Source organism: Manis pentadactyla, chromosome 2 (genome assembly GCF_030020395.1).
Source record: "Manis pentadactyla isolate mManPen7 chromosome 2, mManPen7.hap1, whole genome shotgun sequence".
NCBI lineage: Eukaryota > Metazoa > Chordata > Mammalia > Pholidota > Manidae > Manis > Manis pentadactyla.
The window spans coordinates 86,362,279-86,385,224 of record NC_080020.1 but is presented as its reverse complement, the minus strand read 5'-3'; the positions used below and the strand labels follow the sequence as shown (position 1 = coordinate 86,385,224).

At 39.6% G+C, this 22,946-nt stretch overlaps 1 protein-coding gene across 5 annotated transcripts in view; it reads right to left on the bottom strand.

Moving 5' to 3' along the window:
• ZNF366 (zinc finger protein 366) overlaps positions 1-22,946 on the bottom strand; it is a 330,210-nt gene that overhangs the window by 226,476 nt on the left and 80,788 nt on the right. The window lies entirely within an intron of this gene.

The following is a 22,946-nucleotide window of genomic DNA, read 5'->3' as shown; positions in this document are numbered from 1 at the left end:
ATTTTCTGGGTTTACCTGTCCAGAGTTCACTTCTTAAATCTAGTCCATCTCTCTGACCAGCATCTCAAGTTCTCCTTAAAAATGTTTTCCATAGATCTTTAAAGGGCAACAGCCTATCTCGGTCAGCACTGTGTATCTGTATTTTATAAACAGTCTGTGAACAACTTTCAACTCACAAGAAAAAAAACACTCATAAAAAAAACACTGCAATAAACTTAAAAAAGGGTCAAGGAAACCTCAACAACATCAAAGAAAACTGGATTGTTTCCTGCCTCTTTTACAGAAAGTTAGTTGATAAGAGCCCTTGACTTTCACCCACAAAAAGACCACAAGGCATATAGTCCACTAATTCTGCCTGAGAATTTATGACTGCCAGTATTTAAGGGGGAAAACTGACATATCAGGGTTCTGGTTGTCTGACTCAGATTCAACTTTATTCCGTTCCTGAATACCCCAATCCAGAGTAACTGAAGCCTTATAAGATTCCTAGGGTCCTAGAGGGTATAAGTGATGGTGCAACAAAAATTGACAAATACTAACCCTCACCTCTGACCTGAGCTCTAGACCTTAGACCAAGCAGGGACACTTATCCAGATGTCAGTCACATGCTATCTTAAAGATTTTTGTCATAGCCTCATATCACGTGTTCATATTCGTTACTGAATATTCCTATCCATTGTTTAATATTTCTCTTTACATTATCTTTAAGCAAATTACCCCTGGTTTTTTTTTGCTTACACTGGTCTTAAGTAGTAACATCTGAGAAATTATGGCTTCATATGCTGGTCACATTTTTTCCAAAGGTAACTTAAACACACAATTTCACAAATAAAAATATGAATGTATGTGCTACCCAATATTTCCCCCAGTGGTAGGAAATTCTATCCAGGGTTACATTTCAAGCTATAATCTGGTCATTTTCAATTATTTTCCACCAAGATATACATACATGCCATTTACATGGCTAGCATACTCCCATGTGAGTGTCTGAACTTCAAAGCAACTTCTAACAGAAAATCAGGAGTCCCGCTCCATTTTTTCGCATTTGAGGAAGTATATCAGAATGCAAGTGAGTGAACATAATTATAAGGATAACCAGAAAATCACAGATTTGAGGATAATAATACTTTCTTCACAGAGCTTTAAAGGGGCCAATGAAACCATGAAACATTTAGCATGGTGCTTAGTCCATAGTAGGTACTCAGTAATTTGCTCCTATTTTGTTCTTCTGAATTAATCATCAACATTGGGGATTCTTCCTCAACTAAAAAAATTGGAGCATGACCTCATTACTGTTACACTATGTCCAAGGACCATTGCCACTATTTATACCAACAGGAGCTGTTCCAAGAAGATGGTAGCCAATTTCCACAGAGAGCATATTCTCCCAGTCTCCAAGCAATTATTTTTCTACTAATTCATGGGCATTATGAGTCCTTACTTATTTTCTATTTACATTTTAGCAGAGAAAAGTGAGATCTTTATACTATCCTTTTTAAAACTTTATCTTATTTCTACATGCAGAATTACTTTGGCTCTGACATGCTAGTAGTTTCTAAAGAAATCAACAATCATGTCATTAAGAAAAAATGTTTGTGTTAGACATTCACGAGGGTTAAAATAGTTACCTCATTTTCTATTAACACATCTGTAATATAAGAAACAGGGAAAGATAAACCCTAAAATTTTTATTGTAAATGTAGCCCCTGTGAGACACAAGCAAACTGTGGTCAAATCTAAAAATATTCATTGTTTTCCAGGAGAATATCTATTTATTCTTTTATTAACTCATTTATTCAATACATATTTATCAAACCAATTTTCTTTAAAAGGTACTGTGATAAAGAGCAATGGGAGAATACAGAAACACTTTTTTTATTAAAGTATGATTGATATACACTCTTAAGAAGGTTTCACATGAAAAACAATGTGGTTACTACATTCACCCATATCATCAAGTCCCCACCCATACCCCAATGCATTCACTGTCCATCAGTGTAGTAAGATGCCACAGAGCCACTATGTGCCTTCTCTGTGCTACACTGTTCTCCCCATGATCCCTCACACCATGTGTACTAAACATAATACCCCTCAGTCCCCTATTCCCTCCCTCCCTCCCCACCCGCCCTCCCACACCCCTCCCCTTTGGTAACCACTAGTTCATTCTTGGAGTCTGTGAGTCTGCTGCTATTTTGTTCCTTCGGTTTTGCTTCATTGTTATACTCCACAAATGAGGGAAATCATTTGGCGTTTGTCTTTCTCTGCCTAGCTTATTTCACTGAGCATAATGTCCTCCAGCTCCATCCATGTTGTTGCAAATGGTAGGATTTATTTCTTTCTTACGGCCAAATAGTATTTCATTGTGTATATGTACCACATCTTCTTGATCCATTCATCTCCTGATGGTCACTTAGGTTGCTTCCATATCTTGGCTATTGTAAAAAGTGCTGCGATGGGGATCGGAGCCAAGATGGCAGCTGAGTAGAGCAGTGGAAATCTCCTCCCAAAACCACATATATTTTTGAAAATACAACAAAGACAACTCTTCCTAAAAGAGAGACCAGAAGACACAGGACAACAGCCAGACTACATCCACACCTCTGAGAACCCAGTGCCTCGTGAAGGGACTTTTCTTCTTCCTTCCTAATTACAACCCTTTAGTAGAATTCGTGCCTCATATCGAAAATTACCGAGTATCATAATTCTTCCACGTGGTAAAGATACCTCAAGACAAATGCTGGGCATAGAAGCCACAGGGCATAAATCTGCAAAGGAGTAAAAAGCTAACCTTTTCAAAGAGTATTGCTTCTCTCTCACTTACCAACTTTACATTTCCCTGTATGGCCCCGGAAGATGGCTGGTTAGCCAGAGACGGGTAAGATTCCTCAAGGGAGGAACAACCTAAGACAGGCACAGTCGCAGGGGGGCCATCAGGTGAGAAATTGGGGATCAACAGAGGTGAGGCTTAGAACCTCACACCCCCCCTGTTTTGAGAGAAATCTTCTGCATCCATGGATGTTTTGTTGCCCTTGTCTACCTTGGATTAATACTTAGTCTATAGGCACACACCTGATCATCTACATTTGCCCTCTTACAGCACTAAATTATGTTTTCTACCTTTATCTTGCATCTACCTACCACTTCAGTATTTTATTAAAAAAAAATAAGAGAGAAATGTGGGATTCACATATAAATCAAGTATAAAAATCGAATGAATAATCATATCTGACTTGATTGTTTATAGTTCATGATGCGTGATCAAAACTGAAAGTTTCTGTGATATGACTGCCCTTGCACTGTTCACCATGTAAGAACTTATTCACTATGTAAGAACTTGTTCACCATGTAAGAACTTGTTAGATATGCTTCAGAAGATTGGAGACTGTTGACAATTAGGCTTGGGGTTGATTAATGATTGTGCATTAAATCCCCTATACAGAATTTTATTGTTGTTAACAGCCATTTGATCAATAAATATGAAAGATGCCCTCTAAAAAAAAAAAGTGCTGCGATGAACATAGGGGTGCATATGTCTTTTTGAATCTGAGAAGTTGTATTCTTTGGGTAAATCCCAAGGAGTGGGATTCCTGGGTCAAATGGTATTTCTATTTTTAGTTTTTTGAGGAACCTCCATATTGCTTTCCACAATGGTTGAACTAATTTACATTCCCACCAGCAGTGCAGGAGGGTTCCCATTTCTCCACATCCCCACCAGCATTTGTTGTTCTTAGTCTTTTTGCTGCTGGCCATTCTTACTGGTGTTAAGTGATATCTCAGTGTGGTTTTAACATGCATTTTCCTGATGATTAGTGATGTGGAGCATCTTTTCACGTGTCTGTTGGCCATCTGAATTTCTTCTTTGGAGAACTGTCTCTTCATATCCTCTGCTCATTTGTTAATTGGGTTATTTGCTTTTTGGGTGTTGAGGCATCTAAGTTCTTTACATATTTTGGATGTTAACCCCTTGTTGTATATGTCATTTACAAATATACTCTCCCATACTGTAGGATGCCTTTTTGTTCTGTTGATGGTGTCCTTTGCCATACAGAAACTTTTTAGTTTGATGTAGTCCCATGAGTTCATTTTTGCTTTTGTTTCCCTTGCTCAAGGAGATGCATTCAGGAAGAAGTTGCTCATTCTTATATTCAGGAGGTGTTTGCCTATGTTGTCTTCTGAGAGTTTTATGGTTTCATGACTTACATTCAAGTCATTAATCCATTTTGAGTTTACTTTTGTGTATGGGGCTAAACATTAATCCAGTTTCATTCTCTTGCATGTAGCTGCCCAGTTTTGCCAACACCAGCTGTTGAGGAGGCTGTCATTTCCCCTTTGTATATCCATGGCTCCTTTATCATATATTAATTGACCATATATGGATGGGTTTATATCAGGGCTGTCTAGTCTGTTCCATTGGTCTGTGGGTCTATTCTTGTGCCAGTACCAAATTGTCTTGATTACTGTGGCTTTGTAGTAGAGCTTGAAGTTGGGGAGCATAATGCCCCCAGCTTTATTCTTCCTTCTCAAAATTGCTTTGGCTATTCGAGGTCTTTTGTGGTTCCATATGAATTTTCGAATGATTTTCTCTAGTTTGTTGAAGAATGCTGTTGGTATTTTGATAGGAATTGCATTGAATCTATAGTTTGCTTTAGGCAGGATGGCCATTTTGACAATATTAATTCTTCCTATCCATGAGCATGGGATGAGTTTCCATTTATTGGTATCTTCTTTAATTTCTCTTAAGAGTGTCTTGTAGATGTCATGGTATAGGTAGAAACATTCTTTTTTTATTAAGACACTTAGACTCCAGTAGGGAATACAATGCATGTGTAATATGAAGGAAAATTAGTTAAATAAACATATAGCTTCTAACATTTCATCATAAAAAACCCTCAGAGCTTTGAGTTGCTCCCTCCTATTTCTGGGTTTGTACACCCCCTTGGAATCTTTATTGACTGCTTGAAAGTACACATGTTTAAATAATAGTGGGCCAGTTAAATTGTGTCTTGGCACAAATTATCCTCAAAAATAAAGCCAGCAAAACTAAAGTCACATCTCATCTCTTCCCATGGATTGTGGCAGGTGGAAGATTGGACACCTGAAGGCCAGGATGCACAGTGGCCCCCCCTAGTGGTGGAATTACTAGACCATGAAGAGACCAACAATTACAGAAGGCATAGAGTGTTTGTGTGCTAGAAAGTCAGTAATAACCTCAGTTTATCATTAAGCAATTCAAGAACCTTTATATTGAGAGCTCCACAAAAATGTTTATAAATTTGTAAATGTTACTAAACAGAACTCTCTTATGTCATAATCTTTTCTCTAAATTTACTCTTGATATTGTCACATTGGGTTTTAATTTAAAGGAACATTTTGTGTAATAGTTATATCATGATGTGAGAAAATCAAGAGTCAGACAAGGGGAAAAAAAGAAAACTTTACACAGAGCCCAAGAGAAATCATTTAAATGTCTGAATATAGTTATAACCAATGCTGCTTCTGAGTAGGTGAAAGAGAGTGAAGTAAAATCCAGTGACTTGTAGTGATAATAACTATGTCCTTCAGAAGTAGCTCAATGTAGCAGAAAACATGAGCTCTGAAGTTGGGCAGAACTATGTTCAAATTCCAGTCCTATCACTACTAACATATGATCTTGAGCAAATTCCTTAACCTCTATGAGCCTCAGTTTCCCCATGTGAGCACAAGGCTCTAAAAACCTACTTCATAGAGCTATTAGGAGAATAAAATGAGATTACATATATACAGCAGCTAGCACAGCAGGTATTCAAAAATATTTGTTCCCTTCAGTTCCTGGATTGTAAGATTGTGATGTGGGCCTACCAACTGCTCTTGGAGGGCACTGTTCATTCATTCTTTCAGAAACAACTTTTGAACACCAATGGGAATTAAGTATTGTGCTAGCACTAGGAATATGATGATGACTAAGACCTTAAGGAGTTCTCATTCCCTATATTTTAAGGGAATTTTGGACCCTGTGCTCCCTTAGGGAATTTCCTTAAACTGCAGAAAGCAACCTTGACTGATAAAGAGGATGCATATGAACATGAAGTACAGGTTAAACATCAGTAGCAGATCCAGAATTTGAGTTCAATCTCCATAGTCTTGTTTTCACCCTGAAGTTCATTGAGAGCTTATTTAGATGAGGAAAAGTCAAGAAAGCCAGTCAAAGACCTATACCTTGAAACCTATAAGACACTCATGAGAGAAATTAAATACCAGTAAATGGAAATACCTCCTGTGCTCATGGACAGGAAGAGTTAATACTGTCAAAATAGCCATCTTGCCTAAAGCAATCTACAGACTCAATGCGATGCCTATCAAAATACCAACAGCATTCTTCAATGAACTAGAGCAAATAGTTCTAAAATTCATATGGAACCACAAAAGACCCTGAATAGCCAATGCAATCCTGAGAAGGAAGAATAAAGCTGAGGGAATTATGCTCCCTGACTTCAAGCTCTACTGCAAAGCCACAGTAATCAAGACAATTTGGTACTGGTACAAGAACAGAACCATAGATCAATGGAACAGAACAAAGAACCCAGATATAAACCCACAAATATATGGTCAATTAATATACAGTAAAGGAGCCATGGATATCCAATGGGGAAATAATAGCCTCTTCAACAACTGGTGTTGGCAAAACTGGACAGCTACATGTAAGAGAATGAAACTGGATTGTCTAATTCCATACACAAAAGTAAACTCGAAATGGATCAAAGACCTGAATGTAAGTCATGAAACCATAAAACTCTTAGAAGAAAACATAGGCAAAACTCTCTTGAATATAAACATGAGCAACTTTTTCCTGAATGCATCTCCTCAGGCAAGGGTAACAAAAGCAAAAATCAGCAAATGGGACTACATCAAACTAAAGAGCTTCTGTACAGCAAAGGACAACTTCAGTAGAACAAAAAGTCATCCTACAGTATGGGAGAATATATTTGTAAACAACATATCTGACAAGGGGTTAACATCCAAAATATATAGAGAACACTTGTGCCTCAACACCCAAAAAGCAAATAACCTGATTAAAAAATGGGCAGAAGATATGAACAGACACTTCTCCAAAGAAGAAATTCAGATGGCCAACAGACACATGAAAAGATGCTCCACATTGCTAATTATCAGGGAAATGCAAATTAAAACCACAATGAGATATCACCTCACACCAGATAGGATGGCCAACATCCAAAAGACAAGGAACAACAAATGCTGGTGAGGGTGTGGAGAAAGGGGAATCCTCCTGCACTGTTGGTGGGAATGTAAATTAGTTCAACCATTGTGGAAAGCAGTATGGAGGTTCCTCAAAAAACTAAATATAGAAATACCATTTGATCCATGAATTCCACCCTTAGGAATTTACCCAAAAGAAACAAGATCTCAGATTCAAAAAGACATATGCACCCCTATGTTTATCACAGCACTATTTACAATAGCCAGAAATGGAAGCAACCTAAGTGTCCATCAGTTGATGAATGGACAAAGAAGATGTGGTACATATACACAATGGAATATTATTCAGCCATAAGAAGAAAATAAATTCTACCATTTGTGACAACATGGATGGAGCTAGAAGGTATTATGCTCAGTGAAATAGGCCAGGTGGAGAAAGACAAGTTCCAAATGATTTCCCTCATTTGTGGAGTATAACAGTGAAGCAAAAGTAAAGGAATAAAATAGCAGCAGACTCACAGAATCCAAGAAGGGACTAGAAGCTACCAAAGGAGAGGGTTGGGGGAAGGTGGGTTGGGAGGGCGGGAGAAGGGGATTGAGGGATATTATGATTGGTACACATAGTGTGGGGGGTTAATGGGGAAGACAGTGTAGCACAGAGAAGACGTAGTGACTGTGGCATCTTCCTATGCCAATGGACAGTGACTTCAGTGGGGTATGGGGGGACTTAATAATATGGGTGAATGTAGTAACCACAATGTTTTTCATATGAAAACTTCATAAGAGTGCATATCAGTGATACCTTAATAAAAAAAAAAGAAAAGAAAATCAAAGTCTAGGTGGGAGATTTGGGTTATTAGAGGCAGTATAAGTAGTGGCAACGGAGAGGCAGCAAGGCATAGGAAAGACCCATCTAGGTAAATAGGTCAATTTTGGCTACTTCCACAATCTGTGTTAGTTTTTTCCCCTTTGTTTAAATGTCAATCAGTTCAGATGGCCAGATAGCAGTACAAATAATGAGGTGGCAGGCTGAAGAAGAGAGCATTTGGGGAAGAAATTAATGAATGTCTCCACTGACAATGAGACATATAAGTCAATGTTCCCCAAAGTGTACTCTTCAGAACACTAGCTCCCCCAAAAATCCACTGAGTCCAAGCTCCAAGAAAGGAGCCTAAGAATCTATTTTTCACAAGATTCCCAATGGAGTCTTACCATCAGTCGTGTATGAGTACAGTAACTTGATTGATCATTCAGATTCCTTCAATATTTACTGTTGGATATTTCCATCCCCATAAAAACACCTACCCTTCAGGCTCTAGAATGAACCTCTTACCATTTTCTGTTAGTGGATACCAGTCCTGTCACTGTGGTGCCCTCTGTGGCCAGGCGGTATCACTGCAGTCTTTCAATTCCCTGACAAAGCCTTGACTCCCTTCTTTTATGAGTACAACTTATTACTATATGATGGATAGCACTGTTCACATGTTTCTTTTTTACAGTAGCTGAGTCTTTTGTATTATTAAATATTTCAAATAAAAGGAAACTAATATAACAATTCCCAGAATATTTTGCCATATTTGCATTAGATCTCTCTTTTTTAAATAAAATGTTACAGATACACCAAAAGCCCCATGCCAATCCCTCTTCCTCCCATTCTCACTCTTTCCTTCCATCCCCAGAGGTAACTACTACTAGGTAGCTGGAATCATTCCCATATATTTTTTCATGTTTATACTACATGTCTAAGTCTATAAATACTATATGCTATTGTTTTATGCTTCAATTTTACAAAAATGATATCATATCATATCATACATATTATTTTGCAACTTTCTTACTTTAGTCAGTTTTAAGTTTTACACATGTAGACCCCAGTTCATTTGTCATAATTGCTTCAGATTATTCTACCATATGAAAAAACCATAATTTATTGAGCCATCTTCCTACTGAGGGACAGATTGTTTCCAGTTTTTTTCTGCACGGACATTTCTCCACTAAACAGTATCCATGCGCTTGTCTCCTTACCCATATTTGCATGAGTTTCTCTAGAGTAGAGACACCAAAATGGATGCTGTATTGCAGGAGAGACATAGTTTAGATTTACCAAGTTATTACCAAAGTTGCTGTCCAGGTTGCCCCTAGCAATTTATATTCCCACAAGCAATGTAAAAAAAAATAAATAATGACTATTTCCTCACATACTCACCAACATGTAGGGTTATCAGGGTCATTGATCTTTGTCAGTCAGTGGGTGTGAAATAATTTCTGTGGTTTTAATTTGCATTCCCCTGACTATTGCCAAGTTGAGCATCTTTTTATATGCTAACTACCTTTAGGGCATTTTTTTCTTCTGTGAATTGCCTGATCACATAATTTGCCCAGTTATCCAACAGGCTGTCATTTTAAAAATTGATTTACAGGAGTTATTTACATATTCTGAATATTTACTCTAGATTACTTAGGTACTTAACAAATATCTCCTCTCAGTCTGTGGTTTGTCATTTAATTTTTCTTGGTGTCTTTTATCATGTATTTATCTTACGTCTAATATAGACCAAAAGGTCAAACTTTTCCCCTATGATTTGTGCTTTTCATCTTAATTATAAACCTTTCCCTAATCTCAAATTCCTAAAAAATACTCTTTTACTTGTACTGAAAGCACCTGAGTTTTTAAATCCTGCTTATTTATGATTACAATTCTGGAGCTAGAGTAGTCCATAATATGAAAGGTTTGAGCTATATAAAGGGGGAAAAATAATCACATTTCTCTTGACTCAGCCCCCCCACAAATGTCGGGAAACATATGTTATATTGCACAGCCATGTTGGCTCTCAGGACCTCCGCTATTCAAGTCTCTTTGAATTATTTTTTTAGATGCATGGTCACTAGGAAGAATTTGAGACAGTAAAAAAAACTTCCAGGAGGCAGTATACTGTGGTGCACATCACAGATTCTTACAAGAATCGAAGACCTATGGAACTCCAGAAAGAGACTCTAACAAATATCACCAAGTCCACTGAGGCTATAGAAGTGGGCACATGCTTGATTCCAGCAGCATAATCAAGACAAGAAACTTAGTTCTAGACTCAGTTTTCCTATACTGAGTATGCACCTTTGAAGCAAGTGTCATAATTCTCAGAGTTAAATTTCAACTGGAAAGCAAGTGGACTATCCTGCTTATGTCAAAGGGATGTTGAGAAAATGCAAGGAGATAGTCTCTAAAATTTCTTTCTGTTTTGTGGGCTCGACTTTATCAAGGTGATTAGATTCTCGACAGTGAAGGTAAATGTCATGAAGGCAAGACATTTCCTGAACCAGCTCTTTTGGAAGCACCATTCAGAAAACAACAGTGTTGTATCAGTGTCCTCAATTATATCAAAACTTAACTCAGCTATACAGCTGGGAAACAGTAAACATTGCGAAGGTCTTCCATTCACCAGAGACACAATATTCTGTGAACCTAGACAGACCCACATAGCAGAGGCCCTGTAACCACCCCCTACCCCACCCATGGGAAAATAATCCATTCTCACACGAGAGACAGGACCTGACCAAGCACTACAGGGCGCAGTATTATCCTTTTAATTATAAACTCCTAACACTTTGGAAAGGAGGAAATACTCTGCAGATATTAATCATGTATTATGACTTTAGGACATGATAGAATGGAGATATCACATCCATAGATGGCAGCTTCCAGAATACTCCAGAGCAAGCTAGCCTCACTACTTCTATCATTCCTCTAAGAGATTGGGAGTGACACAGCCTTGCCTGGAGACAGTAGGGAGAGACTGTACTATATCAGAGGCTGGTCCTAAAACAAAACACAGCAACAAGAACATTGGAAACCAGCTTTGGCATGAATGTCTTCAGTTTGAGCTGTTCAAAGACTTGCATTCTTTTATTGAGCCCTAGAGAGACACTGGACTTAGGTATTTGGATTTTATTAAATTTGGGAACACTGAGTAATTTTTTTCTTTGAGTGTAACCAAGGCAAGACTTTATCAAATCAGTGATCATGGGAAGATGGTGGCATGAGCAGTTCAGAGGAAATCTCCTACCCAAAATATATATATTTATGAAAATACAATAAATTCAACTATTCCTCAAAGAGACACCAGTGGATGCAGTACAACAGCCAGGATACATCTACATCTGTGAGAACTCAACATCACATGAAGGGGGTAAGATACAAGCCACAGCCAGGCGGGACCCAAACGCTCCTCACCCAAGAACCCGGTGGGAAGAAAGGAGTCGGAACAGGGAGGGAGTGAAAGCTCAGGACTCCTAAACAACCAGCTCTAGAAATCTTCACCCAGAGCGCAGATACAAGGTGCATGGGGTGCTGGATATTAGAGAAATGGAAAAGCAAAACCTGTGGGCAGGTCCCCACAACTGGCACCCCTAAGACAAAAGAAAAGCGAGTGCTTTCTGCAAGTCTTAAACAGACAGGGAACCCATAGCTGGACAAAGTCGTCCCGGCACACTTAGCCAGCAGCTGGGAATCCCAGGGAACCTTAGGCGCCCTAAAACCCGGGGAGGCAGCACAGCTCTGAAGCCCCTCACAGCACTAAGCAGCCTGCCAGTCATTCCTCCAACTGGCGCAGACCCCGACACACCAGCCCAGTAGCGGGAGAGTGGCAGCACGGGCCAGGGACAGCAGTGCCAGAAGGGACTGGGAGCAGATTGCATGCACCAACGGCACCAGAGGGGACCAGGAGAGGCTTGTGCGAGTCCGCAGCGGCGGTGACCGAACAGCCCGGGTGCGGCTCATGTGCACTGGCAACAGTGGAGCCAGAGGAGCCCAGTAGAGGCCCACGTGGGAGAGCCCCACGCGCACCTGCAGCGGAGCCAGAGGGAGCAGGCGCGCTCCCAGCAGCCAACCGGAATCCCAGCCCAATGCACAGCCGCCTAGGCCAGACCCAAAGGCCGCTGCTGGCACACAGCTGCCCGGCAGGGGTGTTGCTATCATGGGGGAGCGTACCTGGTGTGCCTGCCACTCCCCACAGGGCTCCACACTGCTCTGACGGAGACCCCGCCCACAGCAGCTTAGGGGACTAACCTGGTGGCTGCTCCAGGAGTGCAGATAACCGATTCAGGCAGCGGAGAAGGGCAAGGCATCCAGCAAGCAGGGAAGGACTTTCTTCTCCTAGATGACACACCCACAACCTGCCTACAGCCACTGCTATCACCATGAAAAGGCAAAAAAATTAGTCCAGTCCAAGATAGGACAGACAACACCTGAGAGGGGATCTTCAAAGATAGACCTAACCAGTCTCCCTGAAAAAGAATTCAAAATAAAAATCATAAACATGCTGACAGTGCTGCAGAGAAATATGCAAGAGCTAAGGGATGAAGTCTGGAGGGGGATTACAGAAGTGAAACAAACTCTGGAAGGATTTATAAGCAGAATGGATAAGATACAAGAGGCCATTGATGGAATAGAAACCAGAGAACAGGAACGCATAGAAGCTGATGCAGAGAGAGATAAAAGGATCTCCAGGAATGAAACAATATTAAGAGAACAGTGTGACCAATCCAAAAGGGACAATATCTGCATTATAGGGGTACCAGAAGAAGAAGAGAGAGAAAAAGGGATAGAAAGTGTCTTTGAAGAAACAACTGCTGAGAACTTCCCCAAACTGGGGGAAGAAATAGTTGCTCAGACTACAGAGGCACACAGAACTCCCAAGAAATAGGACCCAAAGAGGACAACACCAAGACATATAATAATTAAGATGGCAAAGATCAAGGACAAGGACAGAGTATTAAAGGCAGGCAGAGAGAGAAAAAAGGTCACCTACAAAGGAAAACCCATCAGGCTATCATCAGACTTCTCAACAGAAACCTTACAGGCCAGAAGAAAATGGCATGATATATTTAATGCAATGAAACAGAAGGGCCTTGAACCAAGGATACTGCATCCAGCACAATTATCATTTAAATATGAAGGAGGGATTAAACAATTCCCAGAGAAGCAAAAGTTGAGGGAATTTGCCTCCCACAAACCACCTCTACAGGGTATCTTAGAGGAACTGTTCTAGATGGGAGCACTCCTAAAAAGAGCACAGAACAAAACACCCAACATATGAAGAATGGAGGAGGAGGAATAAGAAGGGAGATAAATAATCATCAGACTGTGTTTATAATAGCTCAATAAGCAAGTTAAGTTAGACAGTAAGGTAGTAAACAAGCTAATCTTGAACCTTTGGTAACCACGAATCTAAAGCCTGCAATGGCAATAAGTGCATATCTCTCAATAATCACCCTAAATGTAAATGGACTGAATGCACCAATCAAAAGACACAGAGTAATAGAATGGATAAAAAAGCAAGATCCATCTATATGCTGCATACAAGAGACTCACCTCAAACCCAAAGACATGCACAGATTAAAAGTCAAGGGATGGAGAAAGATATTTCATGCAAACAACAGAGAGAAAAAAGCAGGTGTTGCAATACTAGTATCAGAGAAAGTAGACTTCAAAATAAAGAAAGTAACAAGAGATAAAGAAGGACATTACATAATGATAAAGGGCTCAGTCAAACAAGAGGATATAACCATTATAAACATATATGCACCCAATACAGGAGCACCAATATATGTGAAACAAATACTAACAGAATTAAAGAAGGAAATAGAACACAATGCATTCATTTTGGGAGACTTTAACACACCACTCACTCCAAAGGACAGATCCACCAGACAGAAAATAAGTAAGGACACAGAGGCATTGAACAACACACTAGAACACATGGACCAAATAGACATCTATAGAACTCTACATCCAAAAGCAACAAGATACACATTCTTCTCAAGTGCACATGGAACATTCTCCAGAATAGACCACATACTAGGCCACAAAAAGAGCCTCAGTAAATTCCAAAAGATTGAAATCCTACCGAAGAACTTTTCAGACCACAAATGTATAAAACTAGAAATAAATTGTACAAAGAAAGCAAAAAGGTTCACAAACACATGGAGGCTTAACAACATGCTCCTAAATAATCAATGGATCAACGACCAAATTAAAATAGAGATCCAGCAATATATGGAAACAAATGACAACAACAACACAAAGCCCCAACTTCTGTGGGACGCAGCAAAAGCAGTCTTAAGAGGAAAGTATATAGCAATCCAGGCATATTTAAAGAAGGAAGAAGAATCCCAAATGAACAATCTAATGTCACAATTATCGAAATTGGAAAAAGAAGAGCAAATGAGGCCTAAGGTCAGCAGACGGAGGGACATAATAAAGATCAGAGAAGAAATAAATAAAATTGAGAAGAATAAAACAGTAGAAAAAATCAATGAAACCAAGAGCTGGTTCTTCGAGAAAATAAACAAAATAGATAAGCCCCTAGCCAGACTTATTAAGAGAAAAAGAGAGTCGACACACATCAACAGAATCAGAAATGAGAAAGGAAAAATCACGACGGACCCCACAGAAATACAAAGAATTATTACAGAATACTATGAAAACCTATATGCTAACAAGCTGGGAAACCTAGGAGAAATGGACAACTTCCTAGAAAAATAAAACCTTCCAAGACTGACCCAGAAAGAAACAGAAAATCTAAACAGACCAATTACCAGCAACAAAATTGAATCAGTAATCAAAAAACTACCCAAGAATAAAACCCCCGGGCCAGATGGATTTACCTCAGAATTTTATCAGACATATAGAGAAGACATAATACCCATTCTCCTTAAAGTTTTCCAAAAAACAGAAGAGGAGGGAATACTCCCAAACTCATTCTATGAAGCCAACATCACCCTAATACCAAAACCAGGCAAAGACCCCACCAAAAAAGAAAACTACAGAGCAATATCCCTGATGAATGTAGATGCAAAAATACTCAACAAAATATTAGCAAACCAAATTCAAAAATACATCAAGAGAATCATACACCATGACCAAGTGGGATTCATCCCAGGGATGCAAGGATGGTACAACATTCAAAAATCCATCAACATCATCCACCACATCAACAAAAAAAAGGACAAAAACCATGTGATCATCTCCATAGATACTGAAAAAGCATTTGACAAAATTCAACATCCATTCATGATAAAAATTCTCAACAAAATGGGCATAGAGGGCAAGTACCTCAACATAATAAACACCATTGATAAACCCACAGCTAACATCATACTGAACAGCGAGAGGCTGAAAGCTTTTCCTCTGAGATTGGGAACAAGACAGGGATGCCCACTCTCCCCACTGTTATTCAACATAGTACTGGTGGTCCTAGCCACAGCAATCAGACAAAACAAAGAAATACAAGGAATCCAGATTGGTAAAGAAGAAGTCAAACTGTCACTATTTGCAGATGACATGATATTGTACATAAAAAACCCTAAAGACTCCACTGCAAAACTACTAGAACTAATATCGGAATTCAGCAAAGTTGCAGGATACAAAATTAACACACAGAAATCTGTAGCTTTCCTATACACTAACAATGAACTAATAGAAAGAGAAATCAGGAAAACAATTCCATTCACAATAGCATCAAAAAGAATAAAATACCTAGGAATAAACCTAACCAAGGAAGTGAAAGACCTATACCATGAAAACTACAAGACACTCTTAAGAGAAATTAAAGAGGTCACTAACAAATGGAAACTCATCCCTTGCTCCTGGCTAGGAAGAATTAATATCATCAAAATGGCCATCCTGCCCAAAGCAATATACAGATTCGATGCAATCCCTATCAAATTACCAACAGCATTCTTCAATGAACTGGAACAAATAGTTCAAAAATTCATATGGAACCACCAAAGACCCCGAATAGCCAAAGCAATCCTGAGAAGGAAGAATAAAGTTGGGGGTATCTCGCTCCCCAACTTCAAGCTCTACTACAAAGCCAGAGTAATCAAGGCAATTTGGTACTGGTACAAGAACAGAGCTGCAGACCAGTGGAACAGAATAGAGACTCCAGACATTAACCCAAACATATATGGCCAATTAATATACGATAAAGGAGCCATGGACATACAATGGGGAAATGATAGTCTCTTCAACAGCTGGTGCTGGCAAAACTGCACAGCTACATGTAAGAGAATGAAACTGGATCACGGTCTAACCCCATACACAAAAGTAAACTCAAAATGGATCAAAGACCTAAATGTAAGTCATGAAACCATAAAACTCTTCGAAAAAAACATTGGCAAAAATCTCATGGACATAAACATGAGTGACTTCTTCATGAACATATCTCCCCCAGCAAGGGAAACAAAGGCAAAAGTGAACAAGTGGGACTATATCAAGCTGAAAAGCTTCTGTACAGCAAAGGACACCATCAATAGAACAAAAAGGTATCCTACAGTATGGGAGAATATATTCATAAATGACAGATTTGATAAAGGATTGACATCCAAAATATATAAAGAGCTCACACACCTCAACAAACAAAAAGCAAATAATCCAATTTAAAAATGGACAGAGGAGCTGAATAGACAATTCTCTAAAGAAGAAATCCACATGTGAAAAGATGCTCCATGTTGCTAATCATCAGAGAAATGCAAATTAAAACCACAATGAGATATCACCTCACACCAGTAAGGATCTCCATCATCGAAAAGACAAACAACAACAAATGTTGGCAAGGTTTTGGAGAAAGGGGAACCCTCCTACACTGCTGGTGGGAATGTAAATTAGTTCAACCATTGTGGAAAGCAGTATGGAGATTCCTCAGAATGCTCAAAATAGAAATACCATTTGACCCAGGAATTCCACTTCTAGGAATTTACCCTAAGAATGCAGCACTCCAGTTTGAAAAAGACAGATGCACCCCTATGTTTGTCGCTGCACTATTTACAGTAGCCAAGATATGGAAGCAACCTAAATGTCCATCAGTAGATGAATGGATAAAGAAGATGTGGTACATATACACAATGGAATATTACTCAGCCATAAGAAAAAATCAGATCCTACCATTCGCAACACAATGGATGGAGCTAGAGGGTATTATGCTCAGTGAAATAAGCCAGGCAGAGAAAGACAAGTACCAAATGATTTCACTCATATGTGGAGTATAAGAACAAAGGAAAACTGAAGGAACAAAACAGCAGCAGAATCACAGAACCCAAGAATGGACTAACAGTTACCAAAGGGAAAGGGACTGGGGAGGATGGGTGGGAAGGGAGGGATAAGGGTGGGAAAAAAGAAAGAGGGCATTATGATTAGCATGTATAGTGCGTGGGGGACACGGGGAGGGCTGCGCAACACAGAGAAGACAAGTAATGATTCTACAGCATCTTACTATGCAGATGGACAGTGACTGTGAAGGGGTAAGCGGGGGTGACTTGGTGAAGGGGGGAGCCTAGTAAACACAATGTTCTTCATGTAATTGTAGATTAATGATACAAAAAAAAAAGACTTTATCAAATCACTTAGAATGGGAAATAATTTTATGTACTTCAAGAAAGATAATTGGCAGCTCCTGGTTTCTAGGTTAGCTGTTTTGCAATGAACATAGTTTTTGTATTATGCTTATCAGTCTCTAAATTTGTGATGTTTAAGATATGTGTCTTTCTGGGTTCTAAATTCATGAGAAAACTGGCTTAAAAGGGCATCACAGGACAACTGAAGAAAAGATATGGTTTTAAACCTTATTAGGATTCTCTGAGCATAAACGTCCTTCCTTAAATTCTTTTTTCACAATTTAGGATCAATCATCCTTCCCCTCTAGGTAATGGTGTGTGTTTTCTCTCTGGCCTATCTAGAATATAAAACTATGTGATGGCTGTCAGAATCTTCTCCCTTATTGAGGAAAGGAATGGTTCCTCCTTTACATATAACACAGTCTGCAGGATTTTATTGGATTTATTGAGAAAAGCAACTTCCTAAGGGTGCTTAAAATCAGATTTTTCATCTAAATTCTAAAATCACATCTTCTTCATTACTCCAACTGGACTATTTTGATTAATGAATTTTCCTTTTTTTTCCTTCCTTAGTAATCTAAAACACAGGGCTTTGGCCAGACCACTGGAGATGGAGTTAGACAGAGTTAGAAGATACGGGTTCAAGTCTTGGTACTTCCACTTACTTGTTGGCAATGGCCAAATTTACAGCTGTGAGGCGGGAAGTCCTAGTGGTCCTCCCTACTGCCCTGAACTCTTTTTTTAAAAATTTATTTTGGTATCATTAATGTACAATTACATGAACAACATTATGGTTACTAGACTCCCCCACTATCAACTCCCCGCCCCATACCCCATTACAGTCACTGTCCATCAGCATAGTAAGATGCTACAGAATCACTACTTGTCTTCTCTGTGCTATACTGCCTTCCCTGTTGCCCTGAACTCTTATGTAGATGAGATGAAATGCAGTGATCAAACAGATGGGGTATGTAGAGCAACATTCACATAAGGGATTACAAGAGAAGCTTGCTGTCTGAGTGTGAGGAACATGGAGCCTGTAGCCAGATGCTTGGGTTTGAATCTCAGCTATGTTACTAACCAGGTGGCTGATCTGAGGCAAGTTACATAACTGCTCTTGTCTTAGTTTCCTCACCTGTGCTGAGGGGATGCTGATAATGACAATTCTATTTCATGTGAGAACTGAGTTAATACCCAGGCAGGATGTAGAAGACTGCATGATAAAGGCAAGCATTATGTTAGAGCCCCCTCCCTCTCTGCCCCCAATAGTAATCAGTCATCAAATCTTACCAGTTCTCTCAAAGACGGCTCCTTTTTCCCATTCTCACTACCCCCAGTTCAGGCTTCTATTGTCCCACTCTTGGCTCACTAGACAATGACATTGCTGGACTCTGATCTTGTTTCTTCTTCAAATCCCTCCTGGCACCAAATCAATTCTCTCAAAACATCACTTTGAGCCAATCACTTCCATGCTTCACATACTCTGTGATTCTCAAATACTTACAGATAATCAATACCTAGACTACAATTTAAGACATGTTATAAACTAAGCCCATCATACTTTTCCATCTCTCAGCACTCTCAGACAGAATCCCTTTATTCCAGTCAAACGGTTTCCCCTCATTCCTGCGCATAACTCGTGCCTCCATATTGTTACTCATTCCTTTCCTCCTGCTTGGAACATCTTCCCTGCTTAGCCAACTACTGAGAGGCAGTGTGTCTGGTGGGTAAGAGATCCCGCTTGGACATTTAGCAGGCTTCCATTTACCTCCTGGCTCCACAACTTCCCAACCAGGTGGCCTTAGGCAACTTTTATTCCTACTCTACGTGCTTACCAAGAACACTTTCATAATGGATAGAGGAAAATACATTTTACAATGATAATCTATTGATTGGGGGGGAGGGTTAATTGCTTTTGGTTAATTGATGTTTTACTGTAATATGTGAGCCAGAACTCAAAACAAAATTTTAAATGTTCTTCTCTCTGTTGTCCTAATATATTTTCTGTTTTCTGTCAAAGAACATCAGACTCATCAGGAATTTCATCAGGAATTGACAACCTTCTCCTTACTTTCAAGGCTAAGTCCTTTATTAAATTCTTACTCTGCACAAACTAATCTGATTACTCTTTCTGGGGTCACTTGAGAACAATGACCCAGCTTTCAGATTAGCCAAAGCAGGACACAGGTGCAGTGGGGGAGAGAGGCCTCTGTAAAGGTGAGGTTAGGAGTGGCAACCTCAGGAACCCAGCAAACCAAGGTAGAATAAAGTCAAAGAGAAATGCTGTAGGCCAGAGAATTGTCAACCAATCAAGAAAGGGTAACATGCAATGTTTGTTTGTTTTACTTCCCTCAAACATGAAAATAGAGTAAGACAGGTAAGACTCCATAGCAAAGTGGGCCCCAGCCTGGTTCATCCTCCTCCATTATCCCACCTTATTCTCTCAGATCTGTTCCTTGTCCAGCACTGAAAGAGCTCTTCGGCAAAGTTAGCCTCAATTTAAATGCACAAAAACAAGTTTAAATAAAAGTCTCCATCTCTTCATGTCTCTGAACCCAGAATCACAGAGAACATGGGTCACCCTAGGGAGTCACTCTTCCGGTCATCCATCCTCTCATCTGCTCCCCTTGTGTCACTCCTTCCTCCTCCTCTTGACTCCCCTTCTTATTTTTCCCCTCCTTCTTCCCCTTTTTCCTTAACTCACATCCCAGTGTTTATAAAAAGCTCACCAACACCTTTAGATATTTTGCTCTATCTTAGCTCAACCAGTGACTTTCAACCCTGGCTGCACATTAAAAGAATTCAAGAGAAAATACGCTCATGCCTTGCCCCCAGCAGAACCTTATTCTGTTAGTCTGGGGTCGAGTCCTGGAATGGTTGGTTGGTTGGTTTGTGGTTTTAAATTCCCTAGGTGGCTTCAATGTGCATCCAAGCTTGAGAACCACAACCTTGATAAACCTGGATTCTCCCCTGGCAAATACACTTCCTTTGCCTCTTTCTGGAGATTACATATTCTCCCACACCTGAGTACCAGCAGACAAGGAAGGACAATCAACTGCTGGCTCTTCTGGACCCTAGGTCTTCTGTTAGCATGTCTTTCCCTGGAGGTACTTGATTTACACACCCATGTTTCCCCTATTCCCACCACCCTTATCTACCTGAATAACTTCTATATCCATCAAGATTCACCCAAAACATCATCTCCTCCTGGAAGCCTGCCCTGGCAGGCTGGGTGATCTAAGTATCCTGTCTTCTTGTTGTGCCCTGTGGATGCCCTGTCATAACCTGTACGTGCCTCACTGTTCACAACTGTCTATTATTTCCATGTCTGCCTGCCTCAATAAACTAAGCTTCTTAAGAGGAGGAATTGTATCTTTTTCATCTCAATGTCCCTACAATGTAACTTATTCAGTACCTGGCACATAGTTGGTATTCAATAAGTACTTGTGAAAGAACAAGCAGGAGAGAAGAGATAGAGAAGGGAATTTGAGAATGAAGAAGGAAGAGAGAAAAATATCTCTCCTCTACTGTCATCCTCTCTCCCTCTAAGGATAAAATCTATTTTATTTAGCATGTTTGGGGAAACACAATGTAGAGACACAGCATAGAATGTAAAAATCTGAGACAACTCTCCATTATTAGAAAAAATAGGCAAATTACAAGAAAGTTTGCCCATATATACAAAGCATTTTAAAAATATATTTCTGATCATCCACTAAGGACAGTATTATTCATCTCCAACTTCTATACCATTGGTGAACGGCTTTCCCTGATAATCTCATTCTGTTCATGATAGCTGTAGTGAGCAAAATAATGCCCCTCGCAATGCCCATATGCCCATCCCTGGAACCTATGAATATGTTACTTTACATGGCAAAAGAGAATTTGCAGATGTGATTAAGTTAAGGATATTGAGATGTAGAGATTATTCTGGAATATCCAGGTGGGCCCGATGTAATCACAATAGTCCTTATGAATTAAAGAATGAGGCAGGAGATTCAGTGTCAGAATGATACAGCTTGAGAAAGACTTGACCATCCCTTACTGGCTTTGAAGATGGAGGACAAGGCAAGAAAACAGATTCTCCCCTCCAGCCTCCAGTAAGAATACAGCCCAGCTAACACTTTGATTTTAGCCCAGTAAAATCCATTCAGACTTCTGACTACCAGTATTAAAAGATAGCAAATTTGAGTTGTTTCAAGCCTGTAAATTTGTAGTGGCTTGTTACAGCAGCAATGGGAAACTAATACAGTGGCTGTAAAAATTTTCCCAGAATACAGTCATACCTGTCAATGAATGTTTTTGGCTTTGAATGGATGTCACAGTTATTGAAGAATAATCACTGAGAATCTTGATGATGACCATGAGTCATCACAAGATGTTCAATCATAAATGAAAGAATTAGCAGTTGTAACCCCAGTACTGTATATATGCAATCGTGGAGGATATACCACCCATGCCCCAAATTGATGTAGTTGATCAAGCACAAAACAAGAGTCTGGAAAAATGCATGAAATGGTTCTTAACTTTAGACTCCAGCTACACTTGAGCAGTTTGGAGACCCTGGACCTCTGGTACACTGGTCATCAGTCCTTTCGTTCTCTTACATCTCCTACTAAAGGACATTAGGCTTTGTTCTAAGCCTAGGACACTGAGGGTGAGGCAATGGAGAAGGGGAGAGAGGATAGAGGGCTTCATAGTAAACCTTCTCAGGGTATAGCAGATACAAAATAATCACAGACTTCCGCACTGCTCAGATTGATAATCCAACATGCATCACCTGCAGGCCATTATGCTAAAAGGTGTCTGTCCCCTGTTCCGGACTGTCTGCAGGAGGAGGAAGGGAGAAAGAAAAGAGAAACCAGGATATCTGTGGTAAAATCATACATACTTTAGAATGATTCATTAATTTTTTTTATTAAGTTATCATTGATATACAATCTTATGAAGGCTTCACATGAGCAACATCATGGTTACTACATTCCCCCCTATTATCAAGTCGATTTGTTAAATTTTAAAAGGAATTCAGGTTAACCCTAATGTAGCCACAATTTTACATTATCAGTATTTCTCATTTTCTGAATTTTCTGGTCAATCAGAATTTTAACATACAGGTAATTGTTTTGGCTTTAGAGCCTTTTTCTTTTAGCTACTGTAATATATTGCATCCTTCCTTCTCCCCACCCAAGCACAGAACCACTGAGAGAGTTACAGGGATTAGAAAGATAAGAGATCAAAATGCCACCTTTATTGCTGACGAACTGGAGAATAGCCCTTAGGTGTGGGGGAACAGCAAACTTCCTAACATAGCACCTCTGAATTAAGCAGAATGACCTATTCAGCTATAGCCAGCTAGCGAAAAT